Source organism: Callithrix jacchus, chromosome 7, assembly GCF_049354715.1.
Source record: "Callithrix jacchus isolate 240 chromosome 7, calJac240_pri, whole genome shotgun sequence".
Lineage (NCBI taxonomy): Eukaryota > Metazoa > Chordata > Mammalia > Primates > Cebidae > Callithrix > Callithrix jacchus.
Window position 1 is genome coordinate 65,573,107 of NC_133508.1, and position 26,006 is coordinate 65,599,112.

Consider the following 26,006-nt stretch of genomic DNA (forward strand, 5'->3'; position numbering starts at 1 on the left):
TACTCCCTGGCCTTCCCCACTGGTCACCACCTAATTTCACCATCTAATTTCACCCTCTTATGTGCAGCTGATGTTTGCTTTTGCTTGGGTTCAGTTTGCAGTGGGGAAGGATTATGACCCTTTCACGCTGTCTTTTTTTTCCTTTTTTTTGCTTAGTGCCCTTGACTGCTCCAGGGGCTAACAGGCAGCTAGCGGGGCCTGTATTCCCTAGGAAGGAACACAAGGGGTAGAGGGCGGGGAGGTAATGGTGGGATCAGCTGGCAGGCGAGATAGAGATGGCCCTTAGGGACCCCATCCTGGGGCTTGGAGCACGGCACAGTCGCCATCCAGATGTGAGCATGGAGCAGAGCTGTTTCTGCTCTAGGAAATTAGCCTCAGAGATGGTGCTTGGGACCTTTACCCTTAGTACCTGATGACAGTCTCTGCAGGGTGAGCTGGGACTGGATCTGGTTTGCAGAAGTCTGAGAGGGCAGATGGGCCAAGGAGTAAAGGTAGCTTTTCTGCCTTCATATTAGGTCTTATTTATACCCCCACATCCTACTATATGATGGGCCTGGCAACACTCAGAGATTGGGCACTTAGCCTAACAAGTGAAGATATTTGTCTAAAATAACAAAAATTCCTCATGTGTGGATAGTACTTTACAGTTTACAAAGCCCTTTCATCTCCAGGCCAATAATTAAAAGCCAGCACTGGAATTTAGGTCTTTCAGATTCTAAAGCCTGGGCCAGTGGATGTTGAATTGCTACTGCATGGCACTATGAATTTCAGAGTGGTTCATATCTGCCTTGTGTCTAGCCCTTTTCTGTTAGCCTGAGACCTCTACTTATTTTCAGGGTAATGATTATTAAATGCTACACATTCTGTGCATCCAGCCAGCATCTTTAAATATGATGTGCCAATGGCTAGCACTTCATGGCATAGAGAGTATTGGTTTTCATGAATCTGAATTTGCTGGATAACTTGGTGGTGGTAGAGGTGGTAAGCTAGGTCATCTGAGCTAGCTTAGATTGATGATCTTCTATCTTCATCCTTCATGGTACCAGATTTTCCTGTCTGATTGGTGAAGAAAGCCTGAGGCACAGAGGTGGTAGGACTAGAACCCTGAATAAAAAGCATGACTGAACCTGAGGACTTGAGGCAGGAGACCAGAGTATTTAAGAACAGGTGCTGCCAGGCACAGTAGCTCATGCTTGTAATCCCAGCACTTTGGGAGGCGGAGGTGGGTGGATCACCTGAGGTAGGGAGTTCAAGACCAGCTGACCGACACAGAGAAACCCTATCTCTACTAAAAATACAAAATTAGCCAGGCGTGGTGGCACATGCCCAGATACTCGGGAGGCTGAGGCAGGAGAATTGCTTGAACCTGGGAGGCAGAGGTTGCAGTGAGCTGAGACCACACCACTGCACTCCAGCCTGGGCAACAAGGGCAAAACTCTGTCTCAAAACAAAATGAAAATACCCAAACAAACAGGTGCTTCACCCTTAGTACACAGAATGACCCTGGCCAAGTCACCTGACCTTACCTCAGTTTCCTTATATATAAAATGAGGACATTCATTAACTGGTTCAACAAATATTTATTGAGTGTATACTGTTCTGGAAGACGAATACAGATACAGTTCCTACCCTCCTGAGCTTGCAGTCTAGTGGGTCTAGATTACAGCAATTTATTTGAGAGGCATATTAAATAATAAATATATAGTCAAATGTCAAGTAAGGTAAGTGCTATGAAGCAAGTTAAAGGACAAGGACAAGGACAAGGGTGCTTTTAGATGGTGTAGTCAGGTGATTTTCAAGGGATTTTATGATGTTTCAAACAGACAATTTATATAACATGCTCAGCTCAGTGCTGACAATTGCATGCTTAACAAATATATTATTAGGCCGGGCAGGGTGGCTCACGCCTATAATCCCAGCACTTTGGGGGGCCGAGACGGATGGATCACGAGGTCAAGAGATTGAGACCATCCTGGTCAACAAGGTGAAACCCCAACTCTACTAAAAATACAAAAATTAGCTGGGCATGGTGGCACACACCTGTAGTCCCAGCTACTTGGGAGGCTGAGGCAGGAGAATTGCTTGAACCCAGGAGACGGAGGTTGCAGTGAGCTGAGATTGGGCCATTGCACTCCAGCCTGGGTAACAAGAGCAAAACTCCGTCTCAAAACAAAAACAAAAACAAAAACAAAAACAAAAACACCAAATATATTATACTTGCCAGTTCTACACCTCTCAGTCCATATTTTAGTCTCCAAATAGTGCAATAATTAACACACATAGATCTTACTCTGAGCTAGGCACTGCTCTAAACCCTTTACATATTTTAACTCATTTAATTCCTTTTTTTGAAACAGAATCTTGCTCTTGTTGCCCAGCCTAGAGTGCAATGATGTGATCTTGGCTCTCTGCAACCTCTGCCTCCTGGGTTCAAGTGATTCTCCTGCCTCGGCTTCCTGAATAGCTGGGATTAAAGGTGCCTGCCACCACGCCTGGCTAATTTTTGTATTTTTAGTAGAGATGGGGTTTCACCATGTTTGCCAGGCTGGTCTTGAACTCCTGACCTCAGGTGATCTGCCCGCCTTAGCCTCCCAAAGTGCTGGGATTACAGGTGTGAGCCACCACACTTAGCCTAATTCTTACAGAAACTCTATCAGGTAGGAACTACTATTATCTTTCTCCCTCCCCTACCCCCATTTTTGTTTTTAGAGATGGAGTCTTGCTTTGTTGCCCAAGCTGGAGTGGAATGGTATGATCCCAGTTCTCTGTGGCTTTGAACTCCTGGACTTGAGCAATCCTCCTGTCTCAGCCTCCCACTTGGGTGGGAGTCCCAGCTACTTGGACATATTATCTATCTCCTTTTATGGTGTTGAAAAATGAGGCACGGGGAAAATCAAACAATTAGGAAGGTCTGGAGACTAAGAATGTAACCCAGTCCATCTGTTTCTAGAGGCTGTGCTGGGAGTGTGAAGGGGCTGTGATGAGATATCAGGAATGTCTAGTTGGTGTCTACAGGCTCTGCTGTCAGATTGCCTGGCTTTTTATCCTGTCAGGTCTAAGTCTCTCTGCTTCAGTTTCCTCATCTCTAAAATGGAACACCAGATCCTATCTTACTTTCTAGGCATCATGCTTAAAACAAGCCTTCTTTCAGCACTGTGGGTCTGAAGCCTGTTCAGAGACCAGCCTAGCAGGGAGTGTGAAGGGTTACGGAGTCTCTGACACTTCTGGAAGGAAATAGACACACCAAGCAATTGTCAGAGCAACCCTAAGTTCATCTGGAGACCAGACCTCAGAAGCTAAGTCTTTATAATTTTGAGATTGCCAGGGGGAATTAGAAGATCCTTAAATGCAGAAGACAGGTTCAATCTTGGCATGGCCTCAACACTTAGCTTCCATTTCAGCCCTTAGACAGCTGGTAGGAGAGGTAAAGTCTCATCGAATGTCAGGGTGGGAAGGGCGCCTAGACACAAACTAGTGGATGGGTAAACTGAGGCATAGAAAAGCTGAGTGACTTACCGGAGGTCACTAAGCGTTGGGGTGGCCTGGCTACAACCTCTATGTGAGGTCTTTCTCTGAGGCTACCTAATCTCACCGTCTTACCTTGGTATCCTCCAGGAGGAAAGGATCTCACCTTCGTCCAGGGCTCTAGCTGCCTCAGGCCCCACGTGGGTGCTGCGGGATCTCGGAACACCCCGGCTCCAGACCGGGTTCGGCTTGCGCGTGCGCACACGTGGCCAGCCCCTTGCCTTTTCCTCTCTTTTTCCTTCCCCTTTCCTCTCCTTACCGACCTAGGGGAGGGGGGAAACAAGAGGAGCTAGAAGTTGGCCTCAGCCAATGGGCGGACGGGCCGCGGGCCCGGCCCCCTCCTTCCTTCCGGCGCGGCCCAATAGAAATTTACTACAATGTTGTGGCGAACCGAAGGGGAGGGGCGCGGGCGAGCGGGCGGGCTGCGGGCCGGGCCGGCCTCGCCTCGCAGAGGGAAGGCGGGAGGGCGCGCGCCAGGGCCGCTAGTCTGCTCGCTCGCTCGCTCGCTCCCTCCCTCCGCTGGTGGGTTTAGTCAGTCAGCCAGCAGCAGCCGGAGGGCCCGCAAGCCGCAGAGGGCCCGAGCCTGGGACGCCGGCGCCTCCTCCTGCCATTGTTCGTCTGGCTGCAGCAGCGAGGGGCGCGGGATCCCGGCCCCGGAGCCACCGGTGAGGCGAGGCGGCGGCGGCGGAGCGGGAGACTGGGCGGGGGGCGTGGAGCTGTCCCCGTGGGGACGGTCCTGGCGGCCGCGGCGGCGCTGCAGCCTCTTTGTCTGCAGCCCCCTACAGGCCCCGGGCAGGGGCGCGGGCTCTCCCGCGGAGGGACCTCGTGTGCACGCCGGCGCGCGAGCGGGGACGCGGCCTGAGGAGCTAGGGGACGGCCCGAGCCGCCGAGGCCAGGGGAAGGGGATGCGACGCGGGAGCTTTGGAAAGTTAGGCTTGGGGTGTATTTTTGACGAGGGTAAATCGGTCCCCTCGGGTGCGTCAACCACGGTGCAGTGGGCAGGAGCCTCGGGAGAAAACCAAATGCGGAGAATCGCAGGTTTCAGACGGTGAAGGTGTTGCGTGCAGACGCGGAGCGATTTCCTCCTGGCGAGGGAGCGGGGCTGTCTGCAGAAGTCAGGCGGAATCTCAGGGCTGCAGGGAACCCAGGCGCGACTTCGCAGGCCTTCCCGCCACCGACGTCTGCATCATTGAAAACACGTTCCTCGAACCCGGGGGAGTCAGACGCTTTCCCCTTTAGTCTTCAGGGTTCCCAGCGAGCAGAGGGTTAAATCTATTCTCTCAGCGTCGTGACCTCCTTTTTCAGTTAGCGCATCTGTCGGCTTGGAAATCTTCCCCGTGCTCGCTGGGCTGCTGTACCTGTGGAGAGGCCGGGTCTGGGCTCACCCTCCGAGATGCACCAGCAGGCCTTTATTCCTGGGGAGGTTTTGCCAAAACAAGGTCATGCTCCCCAAGAACAGACATTCTCTTGAGAGAAAGTGATCTCACGTGAAGCAAATTGCTGATGGGCTGGTTTCTGGCCACATGAGCGTGATTGTCATCCTGTTTATCTAACTGCACCCTATACCCTGCCATAAATGACTAGTCTGTGGAGACTTGTTTTTTGCATGTGGTTGCTCATTAGGAGATAGTTTTTTCCTTTCTTTTTTCTTTTTTTCAGTAGTCTGGGTGATTTCACAGCTGCTATTTTGTTCCCTTCTGTTTTTAGGGAAAATTGCAAGAAATGGTTGTGTCTGTGTCTTGGATATTATTAGAGTGGATTTATACTCTCTTGAGGATGTACTGTAGTCAATGCTGTTGCTCATTGTCGTTTTCTATATTCTCAGTCCTGGCAAAAATTTTAGTTGATTAAAGGGAAAAATCCCTTTAATCAAAAGCAGGATATATAGCCTGTATATATTTCTTCTCGTCCCAATTTTGTTAATGTAGCACTAACCTCTACTTTTTATGGAAACTTGATGTACTCTTCATTTTCCTTTTTTGTAAATTGAAAGTGTAATCAGTTCTTTGCCAGTTGTAAAATTTTTGGTTTGGGGTATTGTTAATATAATCTATGTAGAGTACATGCTATGTGGCATACAGTAAGCACTCAATAAATGGCAGATTCAAAAATAGATGTAATAACTGAACAGCAGATTGCCTTAGCATCAAAGTAGTTAATTCGAGTGCTTTCTATAAGAAACTTATAATTAAGGTAAAGATAGATAGTATTCATATACCTTGGGAAACAAGTACAGTATATCTTTGCCACTATTAAAAGTGAACTTGGCCAGGAACAGTGGCTCATGCCTGTAATCCCAGCACTTTGGGAGGCTAAGGCAGGTGGATCACTTGAGGTCAAGAGTTCGAGACTAGTCTGGCCAGCATGGTGAAATGCCATCTCTACTAAGAATACAAAAAAGTAGTGGGGCATGGTGGTGTATGCTTGTAATCCCAGCTACTCAGGAGGCTGAGGCAGAAGAATCGCTTGAACCTGGGGGGGCAGAGGTTACAGTGAGCCCAGATTGCACCACTGCACTCCAGCCTGGGCAACAGAGTAAAACTGTCTCAAAAAAAAAAAAAGTGAACTCATTGTATAAGTTCAGAGTGCCAACCCTCTGATTCCTCTTTCTTCTAAGAAAACTATATATTTTTCCTTGTATGTTTGAATTCAGGCTTAGAAATAAATGTTTTTAATTTGTAGGTTTTATCAAAATTCTCACCCCAGTTTTTTTTTTTTTAAACAGACAAGGTCTCATCTGTTACCCAGGCTGGAGTGTGGTGGCATGATCATGGCTCACTGCAGCCTTGAACCCCTGGGCTCAAGTGATCCTCTTGCTTCAGCCTCCCTAGTAGCTGGGACTATAGGCATGTGCCACCAAGCTTGGCTAATTTCTTTTTATTTTTTGTAGAGACAGTCTCACTATGTTGTCTAGTTCTGGTCTTGAATTCCTGGGCTCAAGGGATTCTCCTGCCTAGGTCTCCCAAAGTGCTGGGATTACAGATGTATGTGAGCCACCTCACCCACCCTCTCCCAACATTTACTAAGTGTTTTATACCAAATGTCTTGTAAGTTCTTATTCAATATGGCTACAATCTACCTTTCCACCTTTATTCTCCTTATTCCTTATATTGTCCAACCAAATAGAACTACTGAGTAATAACCCTTGCTTTGCCATCTCTCTGTGTGTGTGTGTGTGTGTGTGTGTGTGTGTATGTGTGTGTATTTATTTATTTATTTTGAGACAGAGTCTTGTTCTGTTGCCCAGGCTGGAGTGCAGTGGCGCGATCTCAGCTCACTGCAACCTCTGCCCCCGGGTTCAAGCGATTCTCCTGCCTCAGCCTCCTGAGTAGCTGGGACTACAGGTGTGCACCGTCACAGCCAGCTAATTTTTGTATTTTTATTAGAGACAGGGTTTCACCATGTTGGCCAGGCTGACCTTGAACTCCTGACCTCAAGTGATCCAGCGTTGGCCTCCCAAAATGCTGGGATTACAGGTGTGAACCACCATGCTGGCCCTGTATATATTATTTTTTTAGAGATAGGGGTATCACTTTGTTGCCCAAGCTGGAGGGAAGTGGTGTGATCCTAGCTCACTGCCTCCTTGAACTCCTGGGTTCAAGTGTTTCTCCCACCTCAGCCTCCCGAGCAGCTGGGACTATAGTCATATACCACCATGCCCAGGTTTTTTTTGTTGTTGTTGTTGTAGACGTGGCATCCTGCCATGTTGCCCAGGCTGGTTTCAAACTCCTGGGCTCAAATGATTCTCTCACCTCTGCTTCTTAGTGTTGGGATTACAGACATGAGCCAGTGTGCCCGGCCTAGTCTGGATTACAGATGCAAGCCACCATGCCTGGTATGTAATATTTGGTGTGAATGATAAGGTTTGCTCACATTGTTTTTTTGAATGTAGAAATCCAATTTAATATTGGTAATCTGATTTCATAACTTTAGAATATCAGTGGCCATCGGGGGCCGAGTTCGGTTCTGAATTCAAGAGGAGTATACATTTAGACCACAGTCTATTGCCTTGTTATTGAAGAGGCAGGACAGCATAAGTGTTGCCAGTGTATTTTTCTTTTTCTTGTCTTTTTTTTTTTGAGACAGAGTCTTGGTCTGTCACCCAAGCTGGGGTGCAGTGGCACAGTCATGGCTCACTGTAGACTTCCCAAGCTCAACCAACCCTCCCACACCAGCCTCCTGAGTAGCTGGGACTGCATGTGTGAGCCATCACAGCCAACTAATTAACAACAAATTTTTTTTTGTAGAGACTGGGTCTCTCTCTGTTGCCCAGGCTGGTCTCAAACTCCTGGGCTCAAGTGATTCTTCCACCTTGGCCTCCCAGAGTGGTGTTGGGACTGTTGGGATTACAAGCATGAGCTACCACCCTGGCCTGTATTTGTTCATATATATATGTGTGTGTGTGTGTGTGTGTGTATATATATATTTTTTTAGACAGAGTCTTGCTCTGTCACCAGTCTGGAGTTCAGCAGCACAATCTTGGCTCGCTGCAACCTCTGCCCCCGGGTTCAAGGAATTCTTCCTCAGTTTCCTGAGTAGCTGGGACTACTTGCTCACACCACCATGCCCAGCTAATTTTTGTATTTTTAGTAGATGGGGTTTCACCATGTTGGCCAGGATGGTCTCAATCTCTTGACTTCGTGATCTGTCCACCTCAGCCTACCAAAGTGCTGGGATTACAGGTGTGAGCCACTACATCCGGCCAAGGGCCTGTATTTTTCTGAGTTTCATCAAGTTTGTGACTGGTTAAATGCATATTCAGGTGTGGATTCATTGCTACTTCTAAATTTAAATTTTTTCTTCAATTACTTGAACATGAAATCACTTTGTGAGCTAAACAACTATAATTTTAATAACTTTTCTTATGAATAACTTTGTTTTCTTTTTCCCTAAATAAAGCCCCCTAAGATGGCCTCTTAATTAATCAGTTATGGGCCTTATTTATGTAAAGGATCCAAAATTATTGAAAAGTAATTTGCTAGCTAGGTGCAGTAGCTTATGCTTGTAGTCCCAGCACTTTGGGAGGCCAAGGCAGCTTGCTTGCTCCTTCGAGTTTGAAACCACTGGATTCCAGCCTTGGCAACAGAGTGAAATCCTGTCTCAAACCCATGGATCGCTTGAGCCTTTGAGTTTAAGACCATTGCATTCCAGCCTCGGCAAGAGTGAAATCTTGTCTCAAAGAGAAAAAAGAAAAGCAAAGTAATTGCTTGATTGCATTTATCATAGCATCTATTTAGAGGAGAGGAGAGACAGATGCCAAATGTGTGTTAATTTTTGTTCATTTAAGTTTCTTGGTGTGTCACTGGTGGCTTTTTTATGAGCGGGTTCATGGTGTGTTTGGTAAAATGCAGTATAACAAATACTCTGGGGTGCACACTGGGTTAGATTAGTATTTCGATTTACTTTGCTGCTATTTAATGAATACATATTGAGAAAGATAAAGAAAAAAGCTGTAGCAGGGAGGAGTATTCAGAAATTGGAGGTGTTAGAAAGGAGAACTTTGACATTTTATATTGAGTGCTGATCTCATTTAGAACTACCCACCTTACTGACACTTTGCTTCAAATATTGGTTTTGGGAAAATTTGGTGGGAAAATCTGATTATGACGAAAGTGTGTTTATACTTATTTTGCTGATTATTTTGATTTAAATGAGATTGTATCCACTTGAAATATTTGAAAAAAAATTGGCTAGCTCTTTGAACTTTGGAGAACAGCAGCCAGTATAATTCAAGGAGTAGCTTGAAGAGACTTTAATATCCCCTACCTACTAACTTCATCAGCTTCCCCTAAGTCACCCTAAGTAAACATGCAATTTGGGTGGGAACTGGGAGCTTGATATCCAAATATTATCTCTCTCCTTCCAGTCAAATTGCCCTCCTTAAGTCTTTCATTTTCTTTTGAGACAGGGTCTTGCTCTGTCATCCAGGCTAGAATGCAATGGCATGATCTTGGCTCACTGCCACCTCCACTCCTGGGTTCAAGCAATTCTCCCACATCAGCCTCCCGAATAACTGGGACCACAGGTGTGCACCACCATGCCCGGCTCATTTTTGTATTCTTTGGTAGAGACAGGGTTTCACCATGTTGGCCAGGCTGGTCTTGAACTCCTGACCTCAAGTGATCTGTCTGCCTTGGCCTCCCACAGTGATAGGATTACAGGCATGAGCCACAGCACCCAGCCCAAAAGTTCTTTCTATATAGAAATTCCACAGACATTCTGGCATCATGCTTTTAAATTATTTATTGTTCTATTATTATTATATTTATTTTTTTGAGACGGAGTCTTGCTCTGTCGCCAGGCTGGAGTGCAGTGGTGCAGTCTTGGCTCACTGGAACCTCTGCCTCCTGGGTTCAAGTGATTCTTCCGCCTCAGCCTCCCGAGTAGCTGGGAGCACAGGCGCATGCCACCACGCCTGGCTAATTTTTGTATTTTTAGTAGAGATGGGGTTTTACTATGTTGGCCTGGATGGTCTGGATCTCTTGACCTCTTGATCTGCCTGCCTTGGCCTTCCAAGGTGCTGGGATTGCAGGTTTGAGCCACCGTGCCCAGCCTGTTTTATTATTGCAATTATTAAGAGCAGTTCTCTTTTTGCGGTTATCTCTTATCTCCAAGTTATGTGAATTAAACTGTGATTGTTTATTAAATTGCTGCTCTCCCTCTTCCATAGCTGATCATTCTTTGGGTCAGTTCCACCCAATTAATCTAGGCCCTCAACTCTCAGGGCGATCTCTACTTACAGAGATTAAAGTTGTTTCTGAGCTATGTGGAGTAGAGCTTGAGTAAGGCTAAAGAAATCTTGGCAGGGTGGGTAGGAAGGGGCAAGATCTTCTGTCTGATGGAATGGATAAGAAATATAATTGTGGCCAGGCGCAGTGGCTCACACCTGTAATCCCAGCACTTTGGGAGGCCAAGGCAGGCAGATCACAAGGTCAAGAGATCGAGACCATCTTGGCCAACATGGTGAAACCCCGTCTCTACTAAAAATACAAAAAAATTAGCCAGGTGTGGTGGCATGCGCCTGTGGTCCCAGCTACTCGGGAGGCTGAGGTGGAAGAACCCAGGAGACGGAGGTTGCAGTGAGCCGAGATTGCGCCACTGCACTCCATCCTGGTGACAGAGCAAGACTCTGTCTCAAAAAAAAAAAAAAAAGAAAGATAATTATGCATTTATATTGATAGATTGGAAGAGACAATAGATGCTCTATTAAGATTATTTTCTATTATCTAATTCTATATTCAATATATATCTATAATTCTATTCTGTTGTCTAATATCTATTAATAGGGACAGGGACGCCTCAATTTTTTTTTTTGAAAATAGGTGGAAATAATCAAATAAGATTGGATATAATCTATGCTCCTGTAGTTAATTGTTGTTGATAGATGCATCCTGATTCCATCCTCCTCCAAAATCATCCTAATGCAGATCAGCTTTTGGTAGGCTCTCTATAGGTTTGAATCATAGCACTGGACACAACATAGACTGAAGTTTTGGTACTTTCTACATTAATATTCACTCAGAAAACTTTTGCCCATGCATATTTTTACAATATCTGCATTAAACTATAAAAAGTTATGATAGAAAAGTTTGGAGTGAGAAACTCCCAGATTAAAACTCCCAGCTTTAATCCTATATTATTAAAGCATAGGATGCTTTATTTATTTATTTCTTTATTTGCAGACATGGTCTCACTCCCATCACCCAGACTGGAGTGCAGTGGTGCGATCATGGCTCACTGTAACTGAGGCTTCCCAGGCTCAGGTGATCCTCCTACCTCAGCCTCCTGAGTAGCTGGGGCTACTCAACTGGCTCATCTTTTAATATTAATTTTAGTAGAGACTGGGTTTTGCCATGTTGACTAGGCTAGTCTTGAACTCCTAGGCTCAAGAAATCTGCCTGCCTTGGCCTCCCAAAGTCCTGGGATTACAGGTGTGAGCCATGGTGCTTGGCCTATTATAATTTTTAATAATTTATATGGGGGGTCTCTATGTTGCTGAGGTTGGTGTTGAATCCCTGGGCTCAAGTGGTCCTCCTGGCTCAGCCACCCGAATAGCTGGGACTACAGGTGTGCGCCATCACACCTAACTAATAGAGTTATTTTGAATTGGTTAAATTTAAGCCTGTAATCTGTAAGTGTAATAGAAATGTAAATTTCTGGCAATTTATGAATACATAGTATTAGGCCAAGATTTAGTTGTGATTGATATATAGCTATTAGTACTTACATATTAAAATCATTTTAACACAATGGGATCTTAATGGAGTATCTTTAAACATTTCTTATAAAGAAATGCTGTTTTAACTTAGACGCCAAGCACATATTTTAATTTGCCAATTAGAAGTTCTACATGTATTCAAGTGAAGAGTGTTTCACCTTAATAATACATTTCATACAGACTGTTGAAATTCATCCCATTCCCTCCTCCCTCCCCAGATTTTGGCCATATGGACACAGGCAGGACTCTCAAGAGTGCCAAGGATTTAAGCCCTCACATTTTACCTGCCAGCCATTTCAGCATTAGGGACACACGGAAGGCAGCTTAAAGTAAAGGCTTTTTAAATTTTTTTTTGCTACCACCCACTTGCTGTTTCTTGCCCTTTTCTCTTTTTTTAATGATTCAGAGGATCGACACTGTTGCCAGCTTACTACCTGCAGCCTTGCTAATCTTGATGGTATTATGTAATTATATAAACCTTTTGCATGATGGTATCATATGATATTGTATATATGTCCTCCTACACATGTGTCTTTAGAGTAATTTCTTTCCATCTGGTGTTGAATATGAGCTCTTTGTGAGGTTATTTTTAAATCTTCAAGCTTTCTGGCATCCTCAATACTTGAAGTAACACAATTGCTTTTGGAGGCAAGAAAATCCACATAGTATATTTGTGGTTTTTTTTTTTTAGTGAAAATGTAAATAGTATTTATAAAATTATATACATATATATATATTTTAATTTAGAGTTGTAGTCTCGCTCTGTCACACAGGCTGGAGTATAATGGCACGATCTCAGCTCACTGCAACCTCCACCTCCCGGGTTCAAGCAATTCTCCTGCCTCAGCCTCCTGAGTAGCTGGGATTACAGGTGCACGTCACTGTGCCTGGCTAATTTTTGTATTTTTAATAGAGATGGGGTTTCACCATGTTGGTCAGGCTGGTCTCAAACTCCTGACCTCATGATCCACCCACCTTGGCCTCCCAAAGTGGTGAGATTACAGGTATGAGCCACCATGCCTGGCCCGTAAAATTATGTTTTATATTTAGATAGTCTCCAGATAATTTTGTTAGGTTGGAAATAGTTGTTGCCAAGTAAATAAAGAACTACTTACGGGAAAGGAAACCATGAATAAGAAGCCTGGTAAAGAGGTTTTAAAGATATCTTATTCTCTGAAGATGTATTGGTATTTTCTTATCCTCTGTCTCGTTCTGTTGCCCAGGCTGGAGTGCAGTGGGGCAGTCATGGCTCATTCTAACCTTGAACTCCTGGGCACAAGCAGTCCTCCCACTTCAGCCTCCAGAGTAGCTGGGACTACAAGTGCGTGCCACCATGCCCAGCCAGTTTTAAAAATTTTTCTTAGAGACAGGATCTTATGATGTTGCCCAGTCTGGTCTCGAACTCCTGACCTCAAGCGATCCTTCTGACTTGGCCTCCCAAAGTGTTGGGATTATAGGTGTCAACCATGCTTGGCTGTGATGAACTTTTTTTTTTTTTTTGAGACAGAGTCTCCCTCTGTTGCCCAGGCTGGAGTGCAGTGGCGCAATCTTGGTTCACTGCAACGTCTACCTCTTGGGTTCAGGCGATTCTCTGGCCTAAGCCTCCCAAGTAGCTGCACCACACCCAGCTGATATTGGTGTTTTTAGTAGAGACGAGGTTTCACCATATTTGCCAGGCTGATTTTTTTTTTTTTTTTTTTTTTTTTTTTTTTGGAGGAGGCCAGGCAGGGCTGTGCTGTGAAGGGATCGGGGGCTGGTGGGCTTGCTTTTCTCCAACAGTTTATGATCAACACTCCCCAAAACTCAGGCAAGATAGTCATGAACTAGGAAGTCCAAATGCAGGCTGAGACCGTACGTGGGTTTAACAAGCTTGTTGCAGCCAGTGCTGCTCCACTGCAGGCTGTGCGGGACAAACCCCCTGCCTTCATGGGGCTGACTCGCTCTGAAAGAGAGAAATGGTGAAATCAGAGGCTCTGGAGAAAAGGAAGGCGGAGATGGGGGAGGGGTGGGAGTGCAATTTTTTTTTTTTGAAAGAAAGAGAAAGAGAAGGGGGGAGAGATAACAGGAGTCTTGCTCTATTGCCCAGGCTGGAATGCAATATAAAAATAGGTATTAAAAATCTCTTTTATGCTGATAATTGTGCTTAACAGCAGAGACAGGAAGGAATAAGGGAAGAAAATAACAAACAGCCAACCAATATTTCATTTAAGTCTATGAAATGCTATGCAAATGCTTAAGAGTGATTTACTTCCAATTATGTGGTCACTTTCAAAATAGGTGTAATGTGATACTAAGAAAAATGTATGTTCTGTGGACCTGGGGTGAAGAATTCTGTAAATATTCACTGAGCTTACTTGTTCCAGTTCTGAGTTCAAATCATAGATGTCCCTGTTAATTTTCTATCTTGTTGATCCGTCGAATATTAACAATGTGGTGTCAAAGTCTCCCGCTACTACTGTGCAGGAGTCCAAGTCTCTATAAGTCATTAAGAACTTGTCTTATGTATCTGGGTGTTCCTATATTGGGAGCATATATATTTATGATCATTGACTCCTGTTGTTGCATTGATCCTTTTATCATTATGTAATGTCCTTCTTTGTTTCTTTTAGTCTTTGTTACTATTAAAGTCTATTTTGTCAGAGAGAAAGTTACAGCTCCTGTTTTTTGTTTTTTTTTTTTTTGCTCTCCATTTGATTGGTGAGTCTTCCACCAACCCTTTGTTTTGAGTCTTTGTGTGTCCTTGCTTATGAGATGGATCTGGATACAACGTACAGATGGGTTTTGACTTTTTATTCAATTTGCCTGTCTGTGTCTTTGATTGGGGCATTTAATCCATTTAAATTTAAGATTAATACTGATATTTGTGAGTTTAATATTGTCATTTAATGCTAGCTGGCTATTTTGCCCATTAGTTGATATAGATTCTTCATTATGGAGATACTCTTTACCTTTTGGTAAGTTTTTGGGATGATTGATACTGGTTGTTCCTTTCTGTGTATAGTGCTTCTTTCAGAAGCTCTTGTAAAGTAGGCCTGGTGGTGATGAAATCTCTGAGTGCTTGCTTGTTCGTGAAAAATTTTATTTTTCCTTCATTTATGAAGCTTAATTTGGCTGGATATGAGATTCTGGGTTGAAAATTCTTTTCTTTGAGGATATTGAATATCGACCCCCACTCTCTTCTAGTTTGTAGGGTTTCAGCTGAGAGATCTGCTGTGAGTCTGATAGGCTTCCCTTTATGGGTAACCTGACCTTTCTCTCTAGCTGCCCTTAAAATTTTCTCCTTTATTTCAACCCTGGTGAATCTAACGATTATACGTCTTGGGGTTGCTCTACTTGAGGAATATCTTTGTGGTGTTCTCTGTATTACCTGGAGTTGAATATTGTCCTGCCTTACTAGGTTAGGAAAGTTTTCCTGAGTAATATCCTGAAGAATATTTTCCAGCTTGGATTCATTCTCTTCATGACATTCAGGTACACCTATCAAACGTAAATTAGGTCTTTTCACATAGTCCCATATTTCTTGGAGACTTTGCTTATTCCTTTTTACTCTTTCTTCTCTATTCTTGTCTTCTCGTTTCATTTCATTAAGTTGATCTTTGACCTCTGATATCCTTTCTTCTGCTTGATCAATTTGACTGTTAAAACCTGTGCATACTTCGCTGAGTTCTCGTATTGTATTCTTCAGTTCCATCAATTCACTTATATTCCTCTCTCGATTGTCTATTCTCGTTAGGATTTTGTCAAACCTTTTTTCAAGGTTCTTAGTTTCTTTACATTGGGCTAGAACATGTTCTTTTGACTCAAGAAGTTTCTTATTATCCACCTTCTGAAGCCTAATTCTGTTATTGGAACACACTCGTTCTCCATCAGGCCTTGTTCCCTTGTTGATGAGGAACTGTGATCCCCTGTAGAGGGAGAGGCATTCTGATTTTGGGTATTCTCAACCTTTTTATTCTGGTTTCCTCCCATGATTGTAAATTTATCCACCTGTCATCTTTGTAATTACTGACTTTCAAGTTAGGTCTCTGAGTGGACGTCCAACTTGTTGATTCCCAGCGCTGGAATCTGAGCAACCCACTGCACTGGCTAAAACGGCGGCGTTAAGACTGATGGTGCTTTTCTGCCCGGGAATCTCCGGTCTGGCTTCCTTCTTGAGTCCCTTTTTCAATCAGCTGAATAGGCGACTCTGCCTTCCCGGAGCTCCAAACGTCAACCAAAAGGGGACCCAGTCCCGTTTACTCTGCACCAAGAACCGCCGCGCCCGGGCGCCGGCAAAACCACCGCGCCCCACAAGAGTCGCGCTGGTGACCCGTGGGGCTCCTCTGCTGGGAATCTCCTGGTCCGTGGCTTCTGTCTTGGGATTCTGGCTCTCTCCCTCTCCCTGGACTACTAGCTACCATATCCTAAGAACAGTCAGGCAGCCTATAGAGACGTCCATGTGGTTAAAAAACAAGGTCTGTCAGGGAGCTTGGACACAGATCTTCGGTGTGAGTGATCTTGGAAGCAGATTCTCCAGGCAGAGTTGAGCCTTGAGATGAATGCAAATGCAGTAGACAGCTTTATTGCAATTTCATGAAAGTCCCTGGCCGGGTGCAGTGGCTCATGCCTGTAATCCCAGCATTTTGGGAGGCCAAGGTGGGTGGATTACCTGATGTCAGGAGTTCGAGAACCCCCTTGCCAACATGGCGAAACCCCATCTCTACTAAAAATATAAAAATTAGCTGGGTGTGGTGGTGTGCACCTGTAGTCCCAGCTACTTGGGAGGCTGAGGCAGGAGAATCGCTTGATCCTGAGAGTTGAGGGTTGTAGTGAGCTGAGATCGTGCCACTACACTCCACCTCTGAGTGACAGAGCAAAAAACAACAACAACAACAACAAAATCTCAAAAAAAATAACTCGAACCAAAGTTACTTAGCTAAGTCATGCCCGGATTCTTCATCCACAGAAACTGTGAGATAATAAATTTGCTGTTTTAAGCCACCAAGTTTTGGGGGGTTAATTTACTGTACAGCAATAGACAACTAAAACATCTACTACTTATTCCTCTAATAAATACTTTTTGATTGTCCACTATTTACAAGGCACTGTCATAAGTACATTGGTACATAGCAGTGAATAAAATACAGGTTTCTGTTCTTGTGAAGCTTACTTCTTTTTCTGGGACAGGGTCTTGCTCTGTCGCCCAGGCCGAAGTGCATTGACGCAGTCACAGCTCACTGCAGCCTCAACCTCCTGGGCTCACGCAGTCCTCCTGCCTCAGCCTCCTGAGTAGCTGAGACTACAGGCACACACCACTATGCTTGGCTAATATTTTTTTTTTTGAGACGGAGTTTTTTTGCTCTTGTTACCCAGGCTGGAGTGCAATGGCGTGATCTCGGCTCAGCGCAACCTCCGCCTCCTGGGTTCAGACAATTCTCCTGCCTCAGCCTCCTGAGTAGCTGGGATTACAGGCACGTACCACCATGCCCAGCTAAGTTTTGTATTTTTAGTAGAGACGGGGTTTCACCTTGTTGACCAGAATGGTCTCGATCTCTTGACCTCATGATCTACCTGCCTCGGCCTCCCAAAGTGCTGGGATTACAGGCTTGAGCCACCGCGCCTGGCTGGCTAATTTTTAAATTAAATTTTTTGTAGGGATGGGTCTCTCTATGTTGTCCATTCTGGTCTTGAACTCCTAGGCTCAAGTAGTCTCCTGCCTTGGCCTCCCAAAGTGCTGAGATTATAGGTGTGAGCTACCACATCCAGCCTGGAGCTTACATTTTAGTGGTAGGGGACAAATAATAAATGTATAAATCAAGAATAGATCATAAGACATCAGATTTTAGTGAGGATCAGAGAAAGTAGAATAGGAGACAGTGAGGCAGTTGGAGTATATATTTTAGATAAGAGTGACATTTCTGATAAGGTGACATTGGAGCAGAGTCCTAAATGGAGTAAGACAGTGAGCTGGGCAGGTATCTGGTTGAAGAGCATCCCAGGCAGAAGGAACAAAATGCACAAAAGTTAAGTGGATTTGGTGTATATGAGAAACATTGATTCAGCATGTTGAGTCAAAATAATCTAGGGAAAAGTAGCAGGAGTTTAATTCAGAGAGGTCTTAGGTAGGAGAAGGAGCAAATCATTGTGGTGTCTTGTTGACTATGTTAATGACTTTGCATTTTATTCAGAGAGGAGTTTTTGGGAGGACTTTGAGCAGAGGAATGGCACAATCCTTCATTTAATACATATTAATTACTACAGTGAGCAGGACTCTGTGTTATGTGATAAAAATATAAAAGATGGGGCTCATGCCTATAATCCCAGCACCTTGGGAGGCTGATCGAGGATTGCTTGAACTCAGGAGTTTGAGACTAACCTGGGCAATGTAGCAAGACCCTCGTCTCAAAAAAAAAAAAAAAATATATATATATATAGATAGATATAGATATAGGCCGGACACGGTGGCTCATGCCTGTAATCCCAGCACTTTGGGAGGCTGAGGCAGGTGGATCACCTGAAGTTAGAAGTTCGAGACCAGCCTGGCCAAATGTGGTAAAACCCTGTCTCTACTAAAAAAAAATACAAAAATTACAATTCAGGATGATATTTGGGTGTGGATACAGAGCCAAACCATATCACCTCACTTCTAATTATTCTGTAACATAGGTATGATACAAATACATATCTTTTAAGGTTGTTTGATGATTAAATGGCTTAATATATGAAATACTTGGAACAGTGCCCAGCACCAGATAATTGTTACCCATTACTATTTTTGCATTTAATCATCACCACAGCTCTTTGGAGTAGGTATTAACCAGGCAAAAAGTTAAGTAACTTTTCCAAAGTTACACAACTAGCAAGTGAAAATTTGCTTCAAAGCCAGTATTCTTTACAACTACACCTTTACTTATGTCCATGAGCAAGTGGGGAAGGTGAGATTTGGATCTTCTTTTGTCAAAGCCAGTGATTTCTTACTAATTGTGATCTTGTGAAAGTATTTTTCTATACCTCAGTTTCTTCTGTAGAATGAGCATAATGCTCACATTGCAGAGAATCTATAGTAATAACTAATAAAAACAAACCGTGTAGTGTGCTTATCATAGGTAGGTACTCAGTAAATGTTAGTTCTCTTTAACCTTTGATAAAATCTGACCTGGAGATGGGAGAGAATAATCTTTCATTGAGAGTAATTTTTAAATCTTGACTTACGCATTGTTCTACTTAAATTGGATATGTCTAATGATTGTTATATGTAATATAGCTATGTAGAAAACACATGGTTTTGTCTATTGGTAATCTTTGGATTTGATCCAGACTTATACTGTAACATTTTTATGCCTGAGTGTGGGTATTCTAAAAACCCATTTCACAGCAAGTCTGGCTTGAACGCTTCATTTCCGGTTGGGTAGAACACAGTCATGTGGTTGATGTCTCCATTGTTGCTTTTATCTTTTGCAGCAGATGTGAAAGTAAACATACAAAGTTGAAAAACAGGAAGGGGTTTGAGTTGGGAGGGTGTTTTTGAAAGGGGAACTTGTACACAAGTGACCTGCAATCTGAAGTGTAGCTTTTAACAGTTGCAGAAAGATATACGTTATAAATAAAAAGGCAAGTGATTTTGCGGTTTAATGAATTCATGAATTTACATATATTTTTGTCTTTATTCATTTTGGAGAAGTGCGTATTGTGTTCCTCTTTTTGATTGAAACAGAGAACTGATGAATTCACCCCAATTCTGGGTTCTTTTTACCTGTGAAAAATGTTTTCAATAAGGAAATGTAGAGTTTTTTTGTTGTTGGTGTTGGGTATCTGTTCTAATATAATATTTCGACTTCCTTAAAAGCCAAAACTTAACGCATTTTTCTACTTGGCTCTGTGGTCTTTGTTCCTAGGGAAGGAAATTAACACATACTGAATGCTAGCTATGTAACAGATACTCCTCTCCGTATATGCTAATTAATTCAAATATTTATTTTACATCCAATCCGCAGCGAGTTTTTATTGCTTTGATGAAATCCTTTCCTCTCCCTTCTTTCCTCCCATCTCCCCTTTCTCCTTCACCTCTTAAAGGATTCTCTGGCTGAACAATTTTCTATTAATGGTATATTTGGGAGGCAGTGTGATGTAATAGCCAGCAAGGATATGGGATTTGGAGTCAGATAGACCTGGGTTTACAGTGAGGTTTTGTTTTTGATAGGGAAAATCTGCTTTCTATTTCAATAAATAAAAGCCGGGGTCCTACAGAGTTAGCTTTAGAAGGAGATTCTGCACATGGGGTTGAGTAATTGGAGCTCACAGCAAGGACTTTTGTTCCTAAAGATTCACTTTCCCCTGGGGAATCCCTTGCTGACCTCAGGAGGTGCTGCTTTCCTTTAATTTTCTGCCCCAGAGGAGAGTCTTCTCTTAATACTCCTGCAGAACACAGCGGAGACCAGGCTGTAACATCTGGTATGTTACTAAAGGCTCAGGATGAAAAAGGGAAATAAGTACAGAGTTACTAGTATGCTTCTGTAATTCTGGCTCACAAGATAAAACGCACACCTTTGTAATTTGTGGTCTTCTATTGGGATACCTTCCTTTCTTGACCCACAACTCATATGTTTTCTAGTGGCAGAAGCCATCTTTACCTCTGCCACTTGGGAGTGCCTCCAGCATATCCAGATTTCTCTAAATACAGAGGAAAAGGACAGAGGGGGGAAAAAGGTTTCTTTATCTTACTAGCCTATGGTTATATCTGATACAGGCCCCACTTGTTTCATGTGATCAACACCAGGTCTATATAACCCTTAGGGGATACCACTGTTACCCACAGAATATCTAATTACCATTCACAGAAGAGAAACACAAATAGTCGAGGGGTGTTGGGGTAGAGGTAGGGAGGCTTTCCTTTTGCTGTTTACCACAGATCTTATAATCTCTGATTATAGCTCTGTAACTTGGAACAAAATAGCTCTCAGTAAATATTCCCTTCCCGTTCTTCTAATCTTAATGCCATTTGATACCTAAGGAAACCACTGTTTAGTTTGTTGTAGTTTTTTTTCTGAGAATTTTGTTTGAGGAGATCCTAGTACTTAATCAGGTCCAAAGTCAGGCTGAGGAAAGTAGTGCTAAACATAGGTTGGTGTGATCAAGATAGAACATCTGGTGCCTAGACCAGGCTGAGTTTAAATGTTAAAGGGGTGTCCTTTGTAACATATTACATTAATTATAGAAGAACTAGGTTACTGATTCAGGTCCTTGGGCTTGTTTCTAAGAAACAGTGTAATACAGTCAAAGATCTTTGGAGTCATAAATGTGGTTTAGAATCCTGGCTGTGGTACTGTGTGTTTTTAGGCAAGTTATGTATTCTCCCTGTTTCTCAGTTTCTTCATATGTTAGATTTGTATACCATTTAATGATATACCTACCTTTTAGAACTGCTGAAATGATTAGAAATAATGTGTAATATGCTTAACGTAGTATCTGTCACGTAAGGTGCTCTTAATGAATGGGAACTAATTATTTTAAATTACATTCCTTTAGAATCACCTTGTACTTGGCTTTTATATGCTGTGACATTGGTCTTCATTTTTTTTAAAAAAAAACTTTAGTGAGGCCTGGGCGAGGTGCCTCACACCTATAATCCTAGCACATTGGGAGGCCATGGCGGGCAGATCATGAGGTCAGGAGATTGAGGTCATCTTGGCCAACATGGTAAAACCCCATTGCTACTAAAAATACAAAAATTAGCAGGGCATGGTGGCACATGCCTGTAATCCCAGCTACTTGGGAGGCTGAGGCAGGAGAATTGCTTTAACTGGGGAGTGGGAGGTTGCAATGAGCAGAGATCATGGCACTGCACTCCTGCCTGGTGACAGAACAAGACTCTGTCACAAAAAAAAAAAAAACAAGAAATTTTATTGAGATGTAATTAACATATATGATTTATCCATTTAAAGTATATGATTTAATGTTTTTTAGTGTGTTTGTGGGGTTGTGCAGCCATCATCTCAATCTAATTTTTGAACATTTTCATCCTCCTGAAAAGAAACTTCATATTCATTAGCAGTCATTCCCCATTCCCCACCCTGCAACCCCAGTCCTAGGTAAGCACTAACTACTTTATGTTGCTCTAGATTTGCCTATTCTAGACATTTCATGTAAATAGAATTATACAATATTTGCTTCCTTTTTTTTTTTAGAAACAGAGTCTTGCTTTGTTGCCCAGGCTGGAGTGCAGCAGCACCAACAAAACTCACTGCAGCTTCGAACACCTGGGCTCAAGTGATCCTACTGCTTCAGCCTTCTGAGTAGCTGGAATTACAAGCACATGCCACCACGTCAGCTAATTAAAAAAAAAAAAAATTTTTTTTTTTTTTTTTTTTTTTTTTTTTTTTCAGTGGAAATGAGGTCTTGTCATGTTGCCCAGGCTGTTCTTGAACTCTTGGGCTCTAGACATTGTCCTGCCTCGGCCTCCCAAAGTGCTGGGATTACAGGCATGAACCACTGCACCTGGCCCTGAATTTTTTTTTTTTTAACTTTTTTTTTTTTGAGACGGATTCTAGCTCTGCTGCCCAAGGTGGAGTGCCGTGGCATGATCTTGGCTCACTGCAACCTCCGCCTTCCAGGTTCAAGCAGTCCTCCTGCCTCAGCCCCTCTAGTAGCTAGTATTACAGGCACGCATCACCCTGCCTGACTAATTTTTGTATTTTTAGTAGAAACAGGGTTTTGCCGTGTTGGCCAGGCTGATCTCGAACTCCTGACCTCAGGTGATCCACCTGCCTCGGCCTCCCAAAGTGCTGGAATTACAGGCACCGCATCTAGCCACTGAACTGTTTTTTATGTTCTCGCTATTTAGCTGTATTCCATCTTGCTAAAGTAGACAATGTCATTGCAAATCAGTCTGTTTTTCTATACTTTACCCCTGCCCACGAGATATACTTTTCCATTTAATCACCTTTTTTACCTGTAACGTTTCTCTGGCTGAGTATGTTTTTAAGAAGTAAAAGTTCTCAATAAAAATCCTGTGGTATATTGTACCTTGTGATGAATAATACCCAAGATCCATGACGGGAAGGAAGATTTTTAAACATGTCTTAAATACATGATACTGAAAGTGTGAGACAGACTAAATTATTCCATCAGTATTCAGATTACTTAACAACAGAGACTTTTTAAGGAAAAATAATACAAAATTGTGAATATAAAACTAGGGATAAAAACAAATACTTATCTAGAATGAGAAAATCACAAGAAGTTACATATTTTAAAAAGCTAAAAAATTGGCTGAGCATGGTGGCTCATGCTTGTAATGCCAGCACTTTGGGAGGTTGATGTAGGAGGATTGCTTGAGCCCAGGAGTTTGATACCAGCCTGGGCAACATATGATACCTCACCTCTACAAAAAATTTAAAAATAGTGGGATGTGGTGGCATGCATCTGTGGCCCCAGCTACTCAGGAGGCTGAGGTAGGAGGGTCACTTGAGCCTGGGAAGCTGAGTTGGTTCTAGCCTTGGTGACAGAGTGAGACTCTGTCAATTAAAAAAAAAAAAAAAAAGAGGGCTGAAAAATAGCACAAATATCACAAAATGTAGAAAAATAGCTTAACATTTTAATATCTCTTCTGATATGGTGTCATAGTTCCTCTTTTTCTGTATTTTTGGCTCCATACTACTATAAAGATTTTTATTTTGTGGCTTTGTAATATTTTCTATAGCCATACAAGGATACTTTAGTCTTCCTTTTAGCTTGGCAGCCTTGGTAGGGGCCAGTATAAATGAGGGCCTTGAAGCTTAAGCTTCTTTAGTTTAACAGTAAATCTACTTCTGCATAGTAAGTAATCTTAAGAGATGAACCAAGAGGTTGTAATATGCCTAGTCTATCTTTTAAATATTGATTGCAATTGTTTGGTTATTATAAGTTGCTTCATGTGAATAATTCTTTCTTGGATTTAATGTTCAGAGCACTTTTAGCATTGTGAATATATTTGGTATATTTAGTTTGTATATTTAATTTTTTAAGTTTTGTCTTTTATGTATTTTTTCCTTTAACATTTGAGCTTGAATCAATAAAGGGCAGCATCAGAAAAGCATTTTGGATCAAACATATTTTTTACATGTTCACTATATTTTAATGATAACTAGATGGCAACATTTGTCTTTGAGTCTATCTTGTTCTGTTCAAAAAGCAGGAAAGATAGAAAGAGAGAATTATGTAAGATTTGTTGTACTTTGCTTAATATTCTTACAGCAATAGCACACCTTAGCTGGTGGTATTTTCCTTTTATGAATCAATAAGTGAGACTGGGAGAGGTAAAGTAACTTGTCATGAAGCTAGTAACTGAGGGTGCTAAGACATAACATTTAGCTGACTTCAAAACTGATGTGTAGCACCATGATTAGATTTGGAATTCTCTTCTATTATGGTTAGGGTAGTGGTAAACTTTCATCCTATTCAGATTTTCATAAGTCATAATTTATTGTCATCCAAATTACTGAATTTTTACTATGGTGTTCTTATGTAACATTTTGTGGTGAGCTCATATTAAAGTTAATTATTCCCTATTTTTTCACTCTGTCACTCAGGCTGGAGTGCAGTGGTGAGACCTTGGTTCACTGCAACCTCTGCCTCCTGGGCTCAAGCAATTCTTATGCCTCAGCCTCCCAAGTAGCTGGGATCACAGGTGTGTGCCACCATGCCTAGCTAAATTTTTGTATTTTTAGTAGAGATGGAGTTTTGCCATGTTTTCCAGGCTGGCCTCTAACTCCTGACCTCAGGCGATCCTCCCAAAGTGTTGGGATTACAGGTGTGAGTCACAGTGTTTGGCCAATATTTCTTTTCTCTTTTCTTTTCTTTTCTTTGATGGAGTCTTGCTCTGTTGCCCAGGCTGGAGTGTAGTGGCGCGATCTCAGTTCACTGCAACCTCTGCCTCCTAGGTTCGAACAATTCTTCTGCCTCAGCCTCCCGAGTGGCTGGGACCACAGGCATGCACCACCACACACGACTAATTTTTTTTTTTTTTTTTTGTATTTTTAGTAGAGACAGGGTTTCATCATATTGACCAGGCTGGACTCAAATTCCTGACCTCATGATCTGCTCGCCTTGGCCTCTCAAAGTGCTGGGATTACAGGCATGAGCCACTGTACCTGGCCAGTAGTCAATATTTCTTAAACTTTATTGTGCATACAAATCCCTGGGAATCTTGTTAAAATGCAGATTCTGACACAATAAGCCTGCAGTGGGGCCTGGGTTCTGCAGTCTAATGTGTCTTAGGTGGTGCCTGTTCTGCTAGTCTGGGCCACATTTTGTGTAGCAAATCTACTGTTAAGCGAGAAACAGTTGTCTCCCTTTTAAGATGATGGAAATGGGGCCCAGCATTTTGGGGAGGCTGAGGTGGGAGGATTGCTTGCGACCAAGAATTTGAGATCAGCCTAGGTAACATTAGCTGGGCATGGTAGCATGTCCTTGTAGTCACAGCTACTCAGGAGTCTGAGGTAGAGAGGATGGCTTTAGCACAGGAGTTCAAGGCTTCAGTGAGCTATGATCATACCTCGGCACTCCAGCCTGGGCAACAGATTGAGATCCTGCCTCTCACAAAAAAAAAAAAAAAAAAAAAAAAAAGAAAGAAAGAAAGGATGGAAACGAAGAGTGAGAATCTAGGTATAGAACAGACAGATGAAATGTCTTGGGTTGGTTTTTGTTTTTGTAATTTTTGCTAAGGATAGCACTGAAAGTCTATTGAAATCTTTGGTCTGATATTAATAGGTATTGATATCTTTTGTTATGTGTACTCCAGAAATGTGCTTGAAGAGTTAAAGAGGAATCAAGAGCAGAGGTAGTTCCTACTATGTGTCACATTCTGCTTTGAAATTATTATTATTATTTTTTAAGACAGGCAGGGTTTCACTCTGCCACCCAGGCTGGAGTGCAGTGACATGATCACAGCTCACTGCAGCCTTGACCTCCCTGGCTCAAGCAATCTTCTTGCCTCAGCCTCCCAAGTAGCTGGAACTACAGGCGTGTGCCACAAGGCTCAGCTAATTTATATATATACATAAGTTATATATATATATACACTTTTTTTTGAGATGGAGTTTTGCTGTCTCGCCCAGGCTGGAATGCAGTGGTGCCATCTCAGCCAACTGCAACCTCCACCTCCTGGGTTCAAGCCATTCTCCCGCCTTAGTCTCCCAAGTAGTTGGGACTACAGGCATGTGTGCAACCAGGCCCAGCTAATTTTTGTATTTTTAGTAGAGTTGGGGTTTTACCATGTTGGCCAGGCTTGTCTCAAACTCCTGACCTC

General features: G+C 42.9%; 1 protein-coding gene across 50 annotated transcripts in view; it reads left to right on the forward strand.

The window, feature by feature from the left end:
• The window catches only part of EPB41 (erythrocyte membrane protein band 4.1), a 221,656-nt gene that overhangs the window by 22,913 nt on the left and 172,737 nt on the right, over positions 1–26,006 (forward strand). For 26 of the 50 annotated variants that reach the window (XM_078330941.1, XM_002750524.6, XM_078330946.1 and 23 more), the window contains exon 1: positions 3,975–4,190. The exons of the other annotated variants lie outside the window; for them this stretch is intronic. The gene's annotated coding sequence lies outside the window, so the exon portion shown is untranslated. Of the gene's footprint in view, positions 1–3,974; positions 4,191–26,006 lie in introns of those variants that run through there. 50 annotated transcript variants of the gene reach the window in all.